The sequence below is a fragment of the Atractosteus spatula genome, chromosome 7, assembly GCF_055471065.1.
Source record: "Atractosteus spatula isolate fAtrSpa1 chromosome 7, fAtrSpa1.hap1, whole genome shotgun sequence".
In the NCBI taxonomy this organism is placed as follows: Eukaryota; Metazoa; Chordata; class Actinopteri; order Semionotiformes; family Lepisosteidae; genus Atractosteus; species Atractosteus spatula.
The window spans coordinates 22,592,310-22,610,626 of NC_142712.1; positions in this window are offsets into that span (position 1 = coordinate 22,592,310).

Here is an 18,317-nt window from a genome sequence, read left to right on the forward strand (position 1 = left end):
CTGAATTTGTTAATTGGATTTTCAGAGAAAATAAAAGAATATTACATAGTACAACATACAATAACAAACACATGTAAATAATCATCATGGCATCGCAAACTTGGTAAGTAAACTGAAGAATTTATTAAAGAATTTATTGCAGCTTGTTAACCGACAATTCCAGCTACACTGTTCTGTATGTATTTGTCACATTATTGTGGCTACTTAACTGATCAACGTGAACCTGATTAGGGACCAAAGTTTCTTTGGACTTATCACCATCTGGTAAAAAAATAGAAAAAAAAATCCACTGAGCCTCCTTTGTTACAGAAATGAATCTCTGGTTGACATTGTTCACCTAATGATTTGTAGACAGTTTAGAGGAAACACCTTTTTTGTGTGAAAGAGGGCTAGAATAGGAAACTATTCTTGACATTTCAACCATTTTCCTCTGAGGAATTGTTCCAAGTTGAAAAAAGGATAGATTCCCTTAGAGTACACAACAAGATCAAAACTTTTTTTACACTGACTTGTACAGCAATTCATAAGACTTATATTTCTGAAGCGTGAAATTTGTGCTGAAATATGTTCACTATAAGTTGGTTTGGATGTGTGTAATGTTCTCCACCCACAATTAGAACCAGGATAGTTACAGAAATTATATAAGGATCCCTGCCCTTTTTACCCCTTCCTAGAAATATAGTATAGGTTTTAATTAGAGAGCTGACTCAGACATGTCAAACAATGGCTAATGAATGGTTGAAAAATACATTCTTTAATTTATGGTTTGGTGGTGATCATTTCTACTATATCAGGGCAATGGGGAAGTTTTGCCTTTGGTCATAGCTTTTGTAACTGAAAGTGTGTATTTTCCTTGAGAGCAGAGATATTCGCCAGTTCATGTTTGTGAGTTAGCGTGCTGTCTTTGATGTTTGGACACATTAATTTAAACACTCCGGTAACATCCATTGCACCTGCAAAGCCTTCTTCTACAAAATAATTGGTGAAATGCAGCTACTTACTTGGAAATGTTTTTGGTAGGTACTTTACACACACCATGTGATATATCCCATGACAAATGATATCCTGGAATATCCTGGAATGACAAATGAGTTTTGGAGCTATTGTACTTATACTGGCATAAATCTTAACCAGACGCAGCAAAATTATTTTGTTCACCTGCTATTTTCTACCTAGTGTTATTTGGATTGTAATTCATTAGTACATTATATGTTCTTTTTGCACCATCTTCAATAAGATTTGTGCATACTGTGCTCCAGATATCCCTCAAAATGCTGTAAGTTATTTATGGTTTGATAATCAGTCTAACTGTCCAAGCTGACTACCAAAAAGATTATTTAAAGTTAAATAATGTTATTAAATAATTAAAGTGAATGACTGGGCTGGTACCTTGTGCTTCAGTGAGTGACTTGGAGATTCACACAATTTTAGTGCATTTCTAAATTTGTAAAAAAAAATATGATCCATGTGTACAATTAAAAAGCAACCACTACAATCTGAACAAGTCTCAGAGTGTAGAGTCACCTGTGTGAGAACATGAACATTAGGAATGGAAAATCTATAACTGTGCTGCGATCCATGGGGTGGTATGGGAATGATAAAAACACAAATCCAAGCTTTATCAAGCTCCAAGCTTTATCTGGCAGGCATGTGGAACTAAAGCATTTTTATTTAGAATTCAATTTCTTTTCCATTTGAGATAGATAATCATACCCATCCCATGTGATTACAATTAAAACATGGGATTTGAGCTTCATCTGTGAAATAAGCTGATTATCGCATTGACAAACAGAATTACCCACTTTAAAGCAATACCATTAATGTTAATTGGATTCAAGAATTAGCATGAGAATTTGATAAGGTGACCAGATCTTGGAAACTGGTTTAGTGTGGTATTGTTTGAATGGACTCCGAGTCCATCACAGTTCCTTACAAGGGGGATATTGGATGTCTACTGTGAGGTCCATTTTCCGTAGTCGCACAACCACTTTCCTGTGCAGCGATAGTCTCTCTGCACATCTCACATGCATGGGTTTTAATATTCAAAACATCTGCTATGTGTTCTTGAGATATCAAAAACATTTCCTTTGGCTTGGTATCAACCTCAAATGTAACACATGAAATGGAAGAGTAGTAAGTGGGCTACTTTGCATGTATGTGAAACTGAGCTATATTGTTTACAGTTATTTTTTCAGATAAATTGCCAGAATATTTCAGCATGAGAACAAGTACTTGCATCCTGTTTCATGAAAATAAAAATTCTTGTCCCTGGGATGATGATGATGATTATTATTGTTGCTGTTATTAAAGTCTAATAATCTAAAGCAGATTTAATCCAAACCTTTTGTACAGTATCCCTACAGAATTTGTAGGGATGTGCCTAGATTTTAAAAACTTAAAAGACGATTAGTGTTTGGGAGATCAGCAAATATTTAATGTCGGTTTAAAAAAATAACAAACATAACCTTACACATTACCATTTGGAATCAAGATAATTCAGTAGGCCACAGTGTTTTTTTTTAACTTTGTGAATGCTTTCATAGCATTTAAAACTAGGTATTAGATAGTTATCTCACATTTACCATATCTCTAAGTAAATATTGCACTTGAAAATATTATTTGAAATCAAGAAAATTGCAGAGAGTTTCTATTCCATTACATCAGCTGGTGAACCCCACAGAATTACCTTGGTTCAGCATGAAGTCAGCTTTCCACTTCTTAACCATCACAGGTTCCTTAAATGCAGGCTAATTCAATTCTTGTGGAGTATGATTAGGTACGTTTAATGTAGCAATAATTTGCTGAGCTAGCAAGACTGTAACATATTTATACAAAACTCTTCATTTATAAACACAATGGTTGCACTCACATAATGGTGAGGAAAATGGGAAATATTTGAAACCGTGAAATCAACAGTCATCTATACACTATGGGCTCTGATGTGTCTTTTGCTGCACTTGCCTTTCTTAGCTCTCCCACTGCCCTAGTACTCTCTTAGTCTGCCATTTTGTGGGGTTTCCCACTTCCTACAGAAATACAAGAATATTGTTTTAGTTTATCAGCAGAAAAAGGAAACAATGGGTGGTCACGATTGTTAGGCTTAAATGCTGTCAGGAGAAATTGTGATTACAGTATAACTGGCTTGACATACGCTTGATCAGTGAATTTTGAGCCAACCATGAGACTTCCATGTACAGAAACACACACATACATAAGCACATTGAATGAGAATGCTGCAAAGGTCATCTTAGTATCCTGTTTAATTTTCACTATTTGTCAACAGTTAAGATCTATAAAGTGATCAATAAATCTAGTTTAATGTCGCTGCATCTCTGCAGACTGATTTAACATCCTCCCACTTCCTGACAGTGCTGGCTGTGATGGAAGCTGTATATTAGTAAAGTCAAGGCTATAAAAGCAGTAAACTTGGATATTTTAATGTGTGATGGAATGGTCTCCTTCTTTGAGAAGCAAAACATAATAGTCCACCTGAGTCATCAATAATGACTCTTCTGTTTTACAAACTAAAAAGAAAAATATTTTTTTTTCTGTGAAGCAATTCCAGTTGTCAGATATTGATTGTAGAAAAGTCTATTCGATAGAAGTGTGCCATTAGAATGATTGAACTGTTTAAGAAGAGTAGGAGCTAGCTTTCTTAGTAACAATGAACACCTCTCTAATAATTTCTTGACAGAAAAGGAGTAATATAATTGCATAAACAATGCAGGCAGTACTATAGCACTATACAACAATGTCTGAGCCTCTTATTTATAAATATACATATGAATAATGTAATCAAAACCAGAGAAGACATTACTCCTATCAGAAAAAATATTTTTTTGGGCTTTATATATCCTAAATAGAACACAAATCCAGAGGTGCAGTTCTTTTATTCTGATTTAAGATTTACAGTAATTCAATATACAGTATGTTACTATGGGCATATGGGAATATCAACCTATGTGTAGTAAACATAGAAAATGTACAGTAGATTCTTCAAATTAGCAACAACAATAGTGGAAATGCACAGAAGATACAATGTGGTGTATCTACTGTATCTGTTAAGAGGTTTTTGATAAAGTTTCTCATAAAAGTTTAGTTTTCAAATTACCTGTATTAGGAATTTGGGGAATTGTGTATGCTTCAATTGAGAACTAGTTTATACATTGAAAACAGAGAGTATGGATAATGGATGAATTCTCAAACTGAGGTGATATATCACAGGGATCTCGTTATTTACAGGATATTTTATATAAACCTTGTAAGCTGTAAATGAAATATAAAATAGCAAAAGTTCAGAATACTTGACAAACTATATGTAATGTAAGCAAGTGCACAGTAAATGTAGATAGCCTAAACGTGACCTATAAATACAAAACAAGAAAGGCTACTTATGTAAAAAGACTTACAGGTTTTTATATTGATACATCATTTACTTCTCCTGGACAATGTTTGGGGAAGCATTAGAAAGGCCAACAAATATGTATTAATGTATTAATAAGATATACTACTTTCTGCCAAACAGGCTATATGGGCCTAATGGCCTCCTATTGTTTATTAACCTTTCTTATGTTCTTCTGAACCTACACAACTTGCATTCTGTGAAAGAAAATGTTTTTCTCTTCTTTCATTTGTTATATTCATCTGGGAAAGCAATGGAGATGGAGATGAAGGTGAGGTTCTGTTTTAGACAGTTGTACATCCCCATTCTACTGTGTTCTAGCTTTTTACAGATGTTAATCTATACACAAACTGTATTGTATTAGTTCATTACTATTACAGAAAGATTATACAGGACTATAGGTGTTAACCAGCAGCTTAGAATGGGAATTCACAAAAGCAGCATAGCAGCATTTTCTAGTCCTGCCATGAAAAGCTTGTGTGTAAATGAGGCACTAAATATATTTTGTGTTTCATCAACTCCTAAGTCTCATACTTAACAAAGTTGAGGGCTGGGCATAGAAATTCATTTCTGCCGTAATTGAGCCTTTTTGTCCTGCACATAATGACTCACACTCATTAATGATGTATTTTACTGTAAAATATTCCAAAACCCGTATTTTGCATAAAATTTAGATCTTGATAAGCAAGCGTGATAAGATATAGGTCAACACAGAGGAACTAATAGAGTATAATAAATGTACATGAATATAGGTACAGTAGCCGTAACACCATTGTTCTATGAACTGAGTGAAGCTCACTGTAGTGCAGCATGGCTGCTCATCAGACTACAGTAGATAAAACTATTCATCTCCAACAGAGAGCTTAATTAAAAAGGTTCGATGTGGAAGAATGGCACATTTTACAAGCTCCAAATTCCACTTATCCTGTGGTTATTGAGAATCCAATTATGTCTGCTGGAATAAAAATGTCTTTAACAAGGTTCTAGTAAGAGTGTTTTTTTATTTAAATATTATTAAAGATACGGATAGACCACAGAATACTGGTTGAGAACAAGGAAGGATTATTGGTTTTTAATTAGTTAATGATGTGTTTTTTTCTTATTGTTGAGTACTAATTCCCTGCCTTCAGGAGACACAAAATGAACAGATCTGTGTTAAGGAAGATAGTATAGGATTTTTCATATATTTGTCTTACCTTACTGAAACTGTACATTATCTGTATAACACAAACCAGCTGATAGATTATTCAAATGAAACCTTACATTTCATGTTTATAATGCTGTCCTTCATGATTTATTTTCTCATTTAATATAATAGAACTGCAGTGGCCATTGCCACAAGCTCAGTTTCATAAGAAACAGATTAATCTCCTAATTGTCTTTTCTGCACTGTAAGAACCAGTAGACTACAGATTAGATTTGTAACCATAGATATTATTTAATTACTTTTTTCTTTATCTTGCTTTCAAAGGTATGAAAAAGCATACATGTTGGACTGTATAGCAGTTATCAAACATTTACATTGTTTGTGGTATGAAATATTTATAGGAAACTACAAAATGTATAAGTGGTAACACATATATATATACACAATATATTATACATAATTTAGCCTAAAAAAAAGGGTATATTGATAAATGATGCTTATTAACTAGCTCACTAGCATCTCATTGATTTTTATAGCCATCTATTCTATAACCTCTTTATCCTGTACAATGGGTGCAAGGAGGGATATACTCTGGAAAGAATTCTAGTCCATCACAGGGCACACACAGACAGACACATTTTCACAATTGGAACAATTTTTCCAGATGCCAAACCCACATAAACACAGGGAGAACATCCAAACTCTACACAGATAGCACCCGAGGTGTGGAATTGAACCCAGGTCCCAGTGCTGCAAGGGAGGAATGCAAACTATGCATCACCATATTATATACCACCATGATTTTCACTTGACCTTTTACATTTTTAAACAAGTGTTCTTTCCTCACCCCTTCAGTGCACCTTACACATAAAATAATTTCACATATCAGTTTCCTGATCCATGTGTATAATAAATGGCAAATAAAAAGTACCTCTGCTCTTTTCGTGCATATTGGAATTATTGATCATTTCACATTTTATCTTACTATTTTAATACCTGGACATTATGCCATTCATAACTTTAAAATACATTGACAGCAATTGATTTTGAATTTAAAAGAACAGTCTGGAATTGGATTACATTACCATAGAAATTTATTTTGTATTTTGTATTATTTGTTTTGGATTTTTTGGTAACTGCTGGTTAATGAAACAATATTCAACAATCAAGTACTGCTGACATAATTTTTCAATAAATCAGATTAGTGCATTTCTCTCTCACACTGTCTCATTCATAATCCAGGATAGCTTCCTTATTACTGTTCAAATTTATGAAATTCTCTACTAACAAAAAAGCCACAAGAGGGCATCTTAGCATCTCCTCCTGAGCTGTGCCCTAAGTTCTGTCCTGGGAGCTGGGGTATGAGTGGAGGCCTCTCTGCTGCCCTGGTGTCTACATCACACTGTGCATTGTTTATACAGCCCTGCTGTTCTTTTCCAGCTGCTGCAAGTGCCAGGACCTTGCTTGTGCTTGAAGGCGTCATTAGCTGTTAGCTACGCTTGGGCAGTTCCTAGTAGCACTCGCCATGAGTTCAATTAAAGATGTCAGGCCAATGGGTTTGTGGATGCTCTCTAAGCTAAAGTTATGGTTCTGTTCACTAATCAACACAGGATTCTCTCACAAAACTCCAAGAAACAGGTGATGTGTCCCATTAGCACCTTTCTAAGAAGCTGTGGGGCCACAGACTTCAGGAAACGTAATGGAAACCGTATGAATGGAACTGCTGCATGTATTCAGAATACATACAGAGAACTTATTGGCTCCAGCAGAGGTGGGATGGCACACTTTATTTACAGTGACTACTTATAATCTGTTTGACCCTGTATGTTCACTTTATATTTGATTTATTATTTTATATGATATATATTTAATTCGGTAATTTATAGCATTAGATTTATGCAAATTGAGCTTGTTAAATTATTATTTTTTAATTTATAATGTTTTATTTCAGGGTAGCATGATACAACAGTTGTTAGCTTTGCTGTTTCACATCAACAGGGCCATGGGTTCAATTCCTGGGGTGCTATTTATTTGGAGTTTGTCTCTCTGTACTTGTGTAGGTTTCCTCTGTATGGTCTTGTTTCATCCCACAGTCCAAAATACATACTGCTAAGTTAATTGGCTTCTAGGAAAATTTGCCTTCGTGTGTGTATGTTTGATGGGATTGGCATCCCATCCAGGGTGTAACTATCGTGCCTGTTGCTTGCCAGGACATGCTCCGGCTCCCCCATGACCCTGTATTGGATAAAGCACTTAGAAGATGGGTGGATGGATGTTTCATTTTACTGCTATTACTTTGTAACCTGATCTTGTCAAATCTCATAAGCTATAGTGAGAAAGGTTGGGCCTAGTTAGTACTGGGATAGGAGACTTCTAAGGAAACCCAGGTTGCTGTTGAAAGTGGGGTTGGTGAACCAGTAGGAGGCACTTTTATCTTCTGGACCAGAATTTCCAAACAAAAATCCCAGTATAGTGACAGGAGACATTGTAGTGCAGAAAATGCCATACTTCATATGAGGTGTTAAAGAGAAGGCAAGATAACCTTGCTCTGGGTTTGTACATTCAGGACTCTCTGAATTTCCCCCTTAATTCAGTTCGTGAAGCAATTTTTCACTCCTTCACTCCTTCATCTGTATAGTGGCACAAAACATAATTATAAACTCATGAGTTGCTGCTATTTTGATACACTTTTTCCAATTTTTTTGCATTTTCTTTAATCCCTTTTTAAAAGTGTGTCCAATATATTGTAGCACATGCATATGAACTCTTTTGATGGATCCAGTCTGCCTAGTGAGTACAGTAGGTTATCCTCTGAATATTCTTGTAACTCTGTAATTTTTCAATTACACTCTATTTTGATATTTAGACCTTGATAGATAGATAATACAAAATCATAGTGCTTCTTGATGTTTAGTCAGCAAACCTCTGGCTGTAAAATAAATAAGGAAAATAATTTCAGTTTTAATAAAATGTCTAATGTTATTAATTAAAAGTGAAATGTCTTTTCAAACATGCTATATTCAAACTACAGTGAGGAATAACTACTAGGCAAACTTCTAAATCTTGTGTGAAAATGACCAGGTGAAAAAGCAGTTCTGCCCATGTAGCCTTGTGCTTTCAGTTGTCTCTCTAGGGGAAGAACAGACATGAATGGATTCAGACAAACTTGGGAGACAAGTGAGCAGAACAGAACAGATTGGATAGCAGAGCTTCTCATCCTGATAGAGTTCGTGGAGGACACATTGAATAAATCATATTAGAATAAAAAAATAATGTCTGCAAACTAGGGTTTTGGATCTTTCAGTGATTTTTATAACATTTTTGGATGAATTTGTTTTGTAAATAATCTCAATTAATCAATTTTGGCAATAAGCCTGTAAGGTTTTGACTAAGACATTAAACAGTAGGAGGTGAAGTAGTGCCACAGCGGTTGGTATTGATTCCCAGCACTGGAGCCCTCAGTTCAATTCCTGGGGTGCTACAGTATTTGTGTGGAGCTTGTATGTTTTCCCCTTGTAGGTTTCCTTTGGATTTAAGGTTTATTGGCTTCTAAGGTTTATTGCACCTGGTGTGTTTATGTCTGTGTCTGGTGTGTGCACTGTGATGGACTGGCATCCCATACTGTGTGTATCCTACCTAGCACCTGATGCTTGCTGGGATAGGCTCCATCTTCCCTGCAACCCTGTACTGGATAAAGTGGTTGGAAAATGTACGAATGAAATCTTGTGAAAGATTTTTCAGGCCTTTACATGTCCTCATCCCTCTTAATTACTGACTGGATTGGACTCCAACCTCTTTTGGAATCTTTCAAAACCTCCATGGTTCTGCAGACTGATGCTTTTATATTCAAGTTCAAGTTCAAGTTTATTGTCATTATACTCGTTTACAGGTATATGGTAAAACGAAATGCTGTTTAGCTAGCTCTCAGACGGTAAGAAGTACATAAAAACAACAACAGGATAGAAAATTATGGAGAGTGAGCTTCTTGACATGTGAGGTAGAGATAGATTTTAATCGGTGTTTGAGTTTTGGTAAGAGAGGAGGCACTGTGAGGTTCAGTTCGTAAGTGAGAGAGAGTTTAATAGTTTGATAGTGCAGGGGTAAAAACTGTCTCTGAGTCTGGTAGTCCGGGCCCGAATGCTCCGGTACCGTTTTCCAGATGGTAGAGGGTCAAACAGTCTGTAGCAGGGGTGTGTGGGGTCTTTGATGATGCTTAGAGCTTTCCTCAAGCACTGTCTGTCATAAATGTCCTGGATGGATGGGAGAGCAATCCCAGTGATGGATTGGGTAGTTTTCACCACCCGCTGTAGGGCTTTGCGGTCAGCAATACTGCAGTTGCCATACCACACTGTGATGCAACCTGTCAGTGTGCTTTCTGTAGTGCATCTGTAAAAGTTAGTGGGAATCTGGGGACATATCTTAGCCTTTTTCAACCATCTTAGCAAGTACAGGCGCTGTTGCGCTTTTTTGATCAGACAGGTGGAGTTGAGAGACCATGTGAGGTTTTCGGTGATAAGGACGCCAAGCAATTTGAAGTTACTGACCCTTTCCACTTCAGTCCCTTTGATATGGATCGGAGCATGTCCGTTTTGCAGTTTTCTGAAATCAATGATCAGCTCCTTGGTTTTGCTGACGTTGAGGGTGATGTTGTTGTCTTCACACCACATTGTAAAGAGATTTACCTACTCCCTGTAGACCCTAAATTTACCTACTCCCTGTAGATCATCATTGTCTGTGATCAGACCTACAACTGTGGTGTCATTGGCAAACTTGATGGAGTTGGTGTTGTGTTTGGCCTTACAGTCATGGGCGTAGAGGGAGCAGAACAATGGACTAAGCACACAACCCTGGGGGACAGTGTTCAGAGTTAGTGTGCCGGAGGTGTGGTTTCCAAGCCTGACAGCCTGAGGTCTGCCTGTCAGAAAGTCCCGAATCCAGTTGCAGAGGGTGGTGTCGAGACCCAGTGCACAGTTTCTTGACTAGTTTCTCTGGAATTATAGTGTTAAAAGTTGAGCTGAAATTGATGAATAGTAGTCTTGCCTATATGTTCTTTTTATCCAGATGGGATAGGGCAGTGTGTATGGCAATGGAGATTGCGTCATCTGTGGATCTGTTGGGTTTGTAGGCAAATAGGTACGGGTCCTGTGTGTTCGGAATGGTTTCCTTAATGTGCCTCATGACCAGCTTCTCGAAGCACTTCATGATGGCAGGTGTTAGTTCCACCGGTCGGTAGTCATTAAGACATGTCACTGTGGTTTTCTTCGGTATTGGGATGATGTTGGTTGTCTTGAAGCAGGTGAGGACTACGGCTTGGGCCAGAGACATGTTGAAAATGTCTGTGAATACACCCGCCAGTTGATAGGCGCAGGTTCTGAGGACACGACTGGGTATGCCGTCAGGTCCTTCAGCCTTGCGTGTGTTCACTTTTAGCAGAGATCTCCTCACCTCATCTGCATACAGCTGGTCAGCTGCGGAGGGTGCAGCTCTGTTGACTGGTTCTGTGTTGCTGGCTTCAAACCGAGCATCGAAGGTGTTGAGCTCGTTAGGCAGGGAGGCATCATGGGCAGATGCACAGATGTTCTTCCTCTTGTAGTCTGTGAGGGCCTGTATACCTTGCCACATGTGCCTTGGGTCATTAGTAGTGAAGTGTTTCTCTAATTCCTGAGTGTGTTTTTTGCATGTTTAATACCATTGTTTAGATTGATCCTGGCTGACCTTAGATCTGATTTATTGCCCGATTTGAATGCTGCATCCCTTGCTTTGATTAGGATGCGAACCTCACTGTTCATCCATGGTTTCTGGTTAGGAAAAGTTCTTATTTCTTTTGTGAGTGTAACATCATCAGCACATTTCCTGATATAGCTAGTGACTGATGATGCATATTCCTGTATGTCGGTGTATGATCCCTGTGTGGCTGCCTCTTTAAACACATCCCAGTCAGTGCATTCAAAACAGTCCTGCAGGACTCCTTCAGGCCACACTTTCACCGTTCTGACCACTGGCTTCACTCACCTGTGCAGCTGTCTGTATGCCGGGAGGAGAAATAGAGTGATGTGGTCTGAGTTTCCACAGTGGGGGAGGGGTACAGCCTTGTAAGCATTCTGAATCTTGGTGTAAACGTGGTCCAGAGTGTTTTCTCCTCTCGTTGGGAAGGAGACATGCTGATGGTATTTTGGGAGAATAGAGTTGAGATTTGGTTAAAGTCACCCGTGACGATAAAGGTTGCATCAGGAGGTGCAGATTCCTGTTTGTTTATGGCAGTGTACAGTACCTCTAGCGCTTCTTTGCCATTAGGGGGATGCAGACGGCGGTGATAATAACAGTTGTAAATTCCCTCGGCAGATAGAAGGGGCGGCACTTGATCATTGAAAATTCCAGAGCAGGTGAGCAGTGTTTCGTGATGGTAGATACATTGTTGCACCACGCATTGTTAATAAAAATGCACACTCCCCCACCCCTGGTTTTACCGGACTCTGTAGTTCTGTTCATGCGGAAGGCAGGAAACCTGTCTAGGTATATCGCCGAGTCCATAATACTGTCTGTTAGCCATGTTTCGGTGAAAATAAAAGCACAGCATTCTGTGACACCATATATATGACACCAAGTTAAAACTGTGTGGTTCACAAATCATCACAGGTCCTCTCACAAGTAACTTTTTAGCCATATTGTGCCTTAACCAACTAAACCTCTTTTTGTTTCAGTTTTAGTGTGCATATTTTAATGTCTAGCGAGTTACCCAGGATTTCTCGTCACACTATATGCAAAGGTCATACAAAAACACCTGGAATGTTGTCAGACCCAATTAAACAAAAAGAATCTTTAATCCCACATGCCTCTTGCTATTTTTGTTCTGGTGTATAGACACACATTTTTTTCTGACATAATATCTTTACAATTTCTTGAATGTAGGGCACTTTTGGATTTTTCCTTTGTGGCTTTTTGCTCTAAAGCAAATAATTCACAAAACAACCCCCACCATTCACTCATTAGATGCATCATTTACATAACACTCAACATCTCTCTGAGTTCTTAAATTATACAGATATATCAGCTATACATAAAAGTGCATAAGTATTACAGCAGGAATTCTCAAGTACACATAACAATACCCCAAAATGTACAGCTAATTTGCATTATTTCATATATATCCAGCAGTAATAGTTTGAAATTTGACAGTGTGTGGGCTGTGGTATTGTTTTTTTAAACAATTCTTTAAAAATATTTAAAATCATAATTGTTTCCAATACAAACATTTATTTTTACACTTCTGCCCATATGGAGTGTCAGTGAGCTGTTTCTACGTGGCAGTGAGACTTCACAGGGTCTTACAGAGATCTCTGTTATTTCTTCATCCATATAGGTTCATAGGTTTCATGATAAAGCCCAAAGTGACACAGACAAACCTTTTTGTTTTCTCACGGTGCCAAACTCAGTCCATTTAGTACTCAGACGAATTATTAGACTCAAGGAGATCAATGTTTGTGCTCCCCTTGGTTCAATAACCATGGGCAGCATATTAGTACTGCCAAGACAGCTGATTTTGAAATAGTTCAATGTTTTAACTGCATCCCAGTAAGACTATTCATATGAATGTTTCAGAAATACCAAATCACAGTATCAAATCAGTGGTTTGGTGTTGCTAAAAACCATCTAAATCAGATGTCCAATGGATGCATTGGAGCCTTTGTAACTAAAGAATGACAATTTGACTGACTGTGGTGGTTTCCAATGAGATCAATACCAGTAGCTCATGTGCAAGATGGGGAAATGTTCAAATCTTCAAGCATACACAACAAAAGAAAGAAATATACTGTTCTTGCTACAAGAATATTGTTTGAAAGTTTAATGTACTATTTATTGAACTGGATTTTTAGCAAAAAAGACATTTCCTATGATTCATATTGTTTCCATAACACTTTGTGGATATAATGCTGCTGTCTCCTCAGATACAAAGACCTCTTGAATTTTCAGTAGCTTTTTCCAGGTTCACAACATAACTATGCTTCTCTTTGCCTGCCAATTATAAGAAAATGAAGAAGCGTAAAGTTGAGAGGGAATTTGAAATATTTTGGAAAATGCGTCTTTAGTTTACAGTACAACTGTTAATTATACAGTTCTACAAACTGTCCATTTCTATTATCATGCAAATGTATTCTGTTTTAGTCACTTATAGGTGATTAGACAGCAGTCCTTTTTTCTTCTTATTCCTTGTCTTTTTTCTCTTTACTTCATATTAATATAATGAAGCCATTACCTCTTAGTGAGCATTTTAATGAGTTTTTAACTAACATTTTAATGAGCTATACATTACCATAAACCAGGGATTAGGCTAAATTGAATTTCAAGGGGGAAGGGGAGGTTCATTAAGAGTTAATTATATTGTTTCAGAATGAGCACACACATTTTCCTGGGCATGGCGACCAACATGATCTCTATCAATGTGTGTATTATTGTCATTACTGTATTGGCCAGGGGGTCTCATTAGCTCAAATTATTGCTCGTTTTGAAAAATTAGCTTTGAAAGGAGAGAACTTTAATGAGTGTTTGTTTAGGCTCTCATGGAGACATCCCTCAATAGCAGTGTGCTGTTAGACATTTGACAAGTTTGGAGGTCTCGATTTTGCTTATTTTCTCTTAAAAGGTCATTGTCGGACCTCATCTCTATTGCAGCAACTCAGTCTAAGTTAGACTGTGCTGTTGCACTTAGGGCTTTATATACTTAAAAAAACTGCTAGTGATTAATGAAACTGTGTATTATGAAGACAGTTATCAGTATGCTGTAGCTTTTGGCAAGCCTTCAATCTGATTAGAAATGGTTTTGAATTTAGCATAATTTTAACCATTTCCTGAAGCCTAGAGAGCAAAAAGTTTAAAGTCTTCATTTAATGATGAAGAAAGCTTGACATAGTCTATGGAGTCTATAATTTGTTTTTTTTCCTTGCTGAGACTCTGTTTCTGAATTATTTTTTTAACTTTCTCTCTACACAGACTTCATTAACCAGGTCTGCTGGTTCACTTAAGTATATTTCATCTTTGGTAGACTTTGTGAGTGTTCTCTGTTAGACTGAACTGCATAGTACAAATAAGTGACTCAAAAAGAAATGTTTTTATGTTGTACATGGGTGATTAAAAATAATCATCACAACACTTATCAAACGTAAAGCTGCAGTTGTTTGTAAACATATTTTCTGAGACTTTGTCAGTTTAAACTGGGTAGTCCCTTTGCAAAGCAAGTTGTTGTAGTTTTGATGGGGGAAGCAGCCTCAGACAGGAATTGAATCTGAATTCCCAGTACTGTTGGTAAACTAATTACCGTGCTAACATGTAATGTAGTAAAGGGTAGAACTCTGGGCTCCTGACTGGGTCAGGAGCAATGTTCCCTCTAAGCTGTGTGCGTGTGCGTGAGCACACAGGTTATGAAGTCAGCGCACACAGGAAATTGAACTGCGTACAAAAAATTAAATTCCAAAAAAGTATGATAATAAGAAAACAAACATGGTCGTCAATTGAAAAATGCTAAATTGACCACGAGACTGGCTGCTAGAGGCCAAACTTGCCTGTGTGCATTATTATTGCTACTTGATAATCGATATCTATGCTCTCATAGTCTTGTACCTCACTGCTCATGCTCGCTCGACACTCAGTCTCTATGACTGGGCTCGTTCCATTCTTTTGGATCTCCATGCTTCTATGTGAATGACTATATTAACCAAAAATAATTTCAGGTTTACAATTTTACATACACTCCATTTAGTGCACACAAGTTTTTGTCACTGGGGAAAAAAATTGCACAACATGAATTTTTGTGCACACAAGCCATTAAAAATTATAGGGAACATTGGTCAGGAGCAGGTGGATTCAAAACCTAGATGCTGTACAAGGCAGTGTTATTAACCCACAATATTCCAGCAAACCCAGATACCAAATTATAAAAAATGAAAAAACAAGTAATTATAAGCACTGTAAATCTCTTTGAATGAAAGCATAAGCCAAACAAAATAATAATACTTGCTTCCTTTGAACTTTATCCAAAGATGTGCATGCTATAGCATGTATGAATCACAACGACATCGAAACGTGACTGGAAAGCTCTGTCTAAGGAAACTAATGGTTGATGGAGCTTAGAAAAGTTTGGGAGAGATGTCAAAGCCCAAATCATGCAAACCAATACCCCATACCCTGCATAAATACATGTTAGTAACTCTCTTTTCTGAGCCCATCTAACTCGTTCTCATTGGCCGGCTATCATTACTCAGCCAAGGCCACACAGTGCTCTAGGCACTTGCACGGCCATACGAATAGTTCTCTAAATCTCCTGAAATCTGAGCTAGGAAGATGGTCTTGTGAATACAAAAAATAAAGTCACAGTAATCAGAAGCAAAGGCTTCATTTGAGAGTCATGTGGTGTTAGTTTGCTCCATTCTCATCTATTAAACTGTCAGAAATACTGATACTACGACAGATTTATTGCAGAAAGGTAATGAGATTGCTGGTGGGAATTTTAACAATTGAGTTGAGAATTCATTCCAGAGAGATAATTGTTGGGGAAACTGAAGTGTGGAGGAAAGGTATTGGGGGAGGGTGAAATCAATGTGTAATCTTTTGAGATACAGCGTGTCTTGCTAGCCATTGTCCCACTATTATCTGTAATATCTGTTAATGATGCCCTTTAGCTCCTCCAGGAGCCCAGTAGGAATGGCACCCTCTGACAACCTGCTGATCAGTTCACAACCTGATAGTGCAGTCTGATGGGGCTTTGTCGATCTTATGATTGAGCAGAGCAGTTCTCTCTATGTGACTGTGATTAGGCATTATTTGGTTTAATCCCCCCCTGGTGTTATCCTCTTTCTTTTTCAAGCCCATTCCCACTCTAAGTAAGAGCTTGTAAAATGGAGATAGCACATGTCTGTTGAACAGAAACAGGATACTTTCACTTACTCCATGTTTGTCCTCCTTTTGCCAGTCATTTTTAATGTAGGGTTTCTTTTAGCTGTTATATAAACTAACCAATCCTGCAAGACACGGTTGCTGGAATTATTTGTTAAGACAGATGTTAAGAAATGTTTTCTTTTAATTATAGTGTGTGTTTTGCCTATATTGGGATACATGTTTTCTTTACCATACAGTTTCCTTATACTTTCCCAATGTCAGCTTTGTCCAATGCCATTTTTTGTTGACACAAATATTTTTTATTAATCATCTGCAAATAAAAAAGGCATGAAAGTTTTATAATAGCTTGGGCGAAATGAAGACAATGCAAACTTTTCTTCCACTTGTCTGGAAGGACATTTTCTTCTTATGACACTTCAAGTACACAGAACAAATAGATGTCCTGCAAAAGACAATGACATGCCTCTGGCTGATTGAACCAGAGGCACACAGCTTGCCACATGAGGTCACTGTAGCATGGTGAGCCAAGGAAACTCATGAACTTTAAATTCCATTTAACCACAGATCAAGTTATGTGCTGCTGCTATTGATCTGAGTTTCTGGTGAAGGATATAGTCTGGATTCATACCAGAAGACTTTGGATTATAGAGCCTAAAACATACCCAGTAGAGGTTTTCAAGAGCCCCTGAATGGAAAGGATCTGTGTTGGCTGATGAAGATTATGATGACAGCAAACAGCATTCTAAGAACAGTTTGCCAGTTAGGTATCATATAATATTTTTTGTCTTCTGTAAAAATCCAATAAACACATTGAACATAAAAAGTATTAAAAAGGTAAGAAAGTACAGTAAGAAAAATGAAAATGTTCTCCTTTGAGCAACCAGGTCAGATAAATGATCTCTTGCAAATTTAGGTTTTCTCAGCAGTTCACTAGTACAAGTTTTATAACAAATATATAGCTTGCAAACAAGATGCTATCATGCTCTTAACAAATTCTAACAATGCGTACATGTCAAGCACAAAACTTAAATATGTTCAATCATGTTTGAAATTATCCAGCTAAGACATTTAAGGCATTAAAAGTCCACTTTTAAATATATGCATTACCTTATATACCCCCGGTTTAAATATGGCATCACTTTTTGTAACTTTCAATGGTTTGTTAAGTCCCCCAGACTGAGAACATTTACAGTATATAAAATCCATTTTCTACCCACTACTTCCAATTCAAGGTTGTGGGGAAGCCAGAGACAAGCCTAGCAAGCATTGGTTGCAGGGCAGGGTACACCCTGGATGGGACATCCACCCATCATAGGACAGACAGATAAACACACTCACATGTGAGATGAAGATGATTGGTTTAACCAGAAGAGACAAGTGTACAGTAGATTTGCCGGTGCTTGGAATGGCTTGGGGCCCTTTACTTTTCTTTCAATCCTTAGAGAATATTCCACCTTGACCTACAAGAAAATACATGCATTGCATATTACCTAATAATTTTAATGAAAAAAATAACATTAGGAATTCTGATGCCTAGCTTGTGATGCCTTGTAGCTTTCAGCTGTATGAGTGAGGAGGGTTTGAGGAGGAATTGCCATTTGTGTTTCTTTCAGATTTATACTACACCAGAAAATTATATAAGTATTTTATATATATACTGTACTGGTCTTTCCCATGTATATTGTGAAGCAAAGATATTCAAATATATGGAATCTATCATTTCAAACATAATGCTGCTTGAAAGCATGTGAAGCCTTCATCTTTCGTACTTCTTAGATAACCTTTTATCTTAACTCCAATATTTAATGAAGATAACCCAAATAACAAACATAAATACAAATATATATATTGTTTCATTATTTATTAAAACATGTTTAT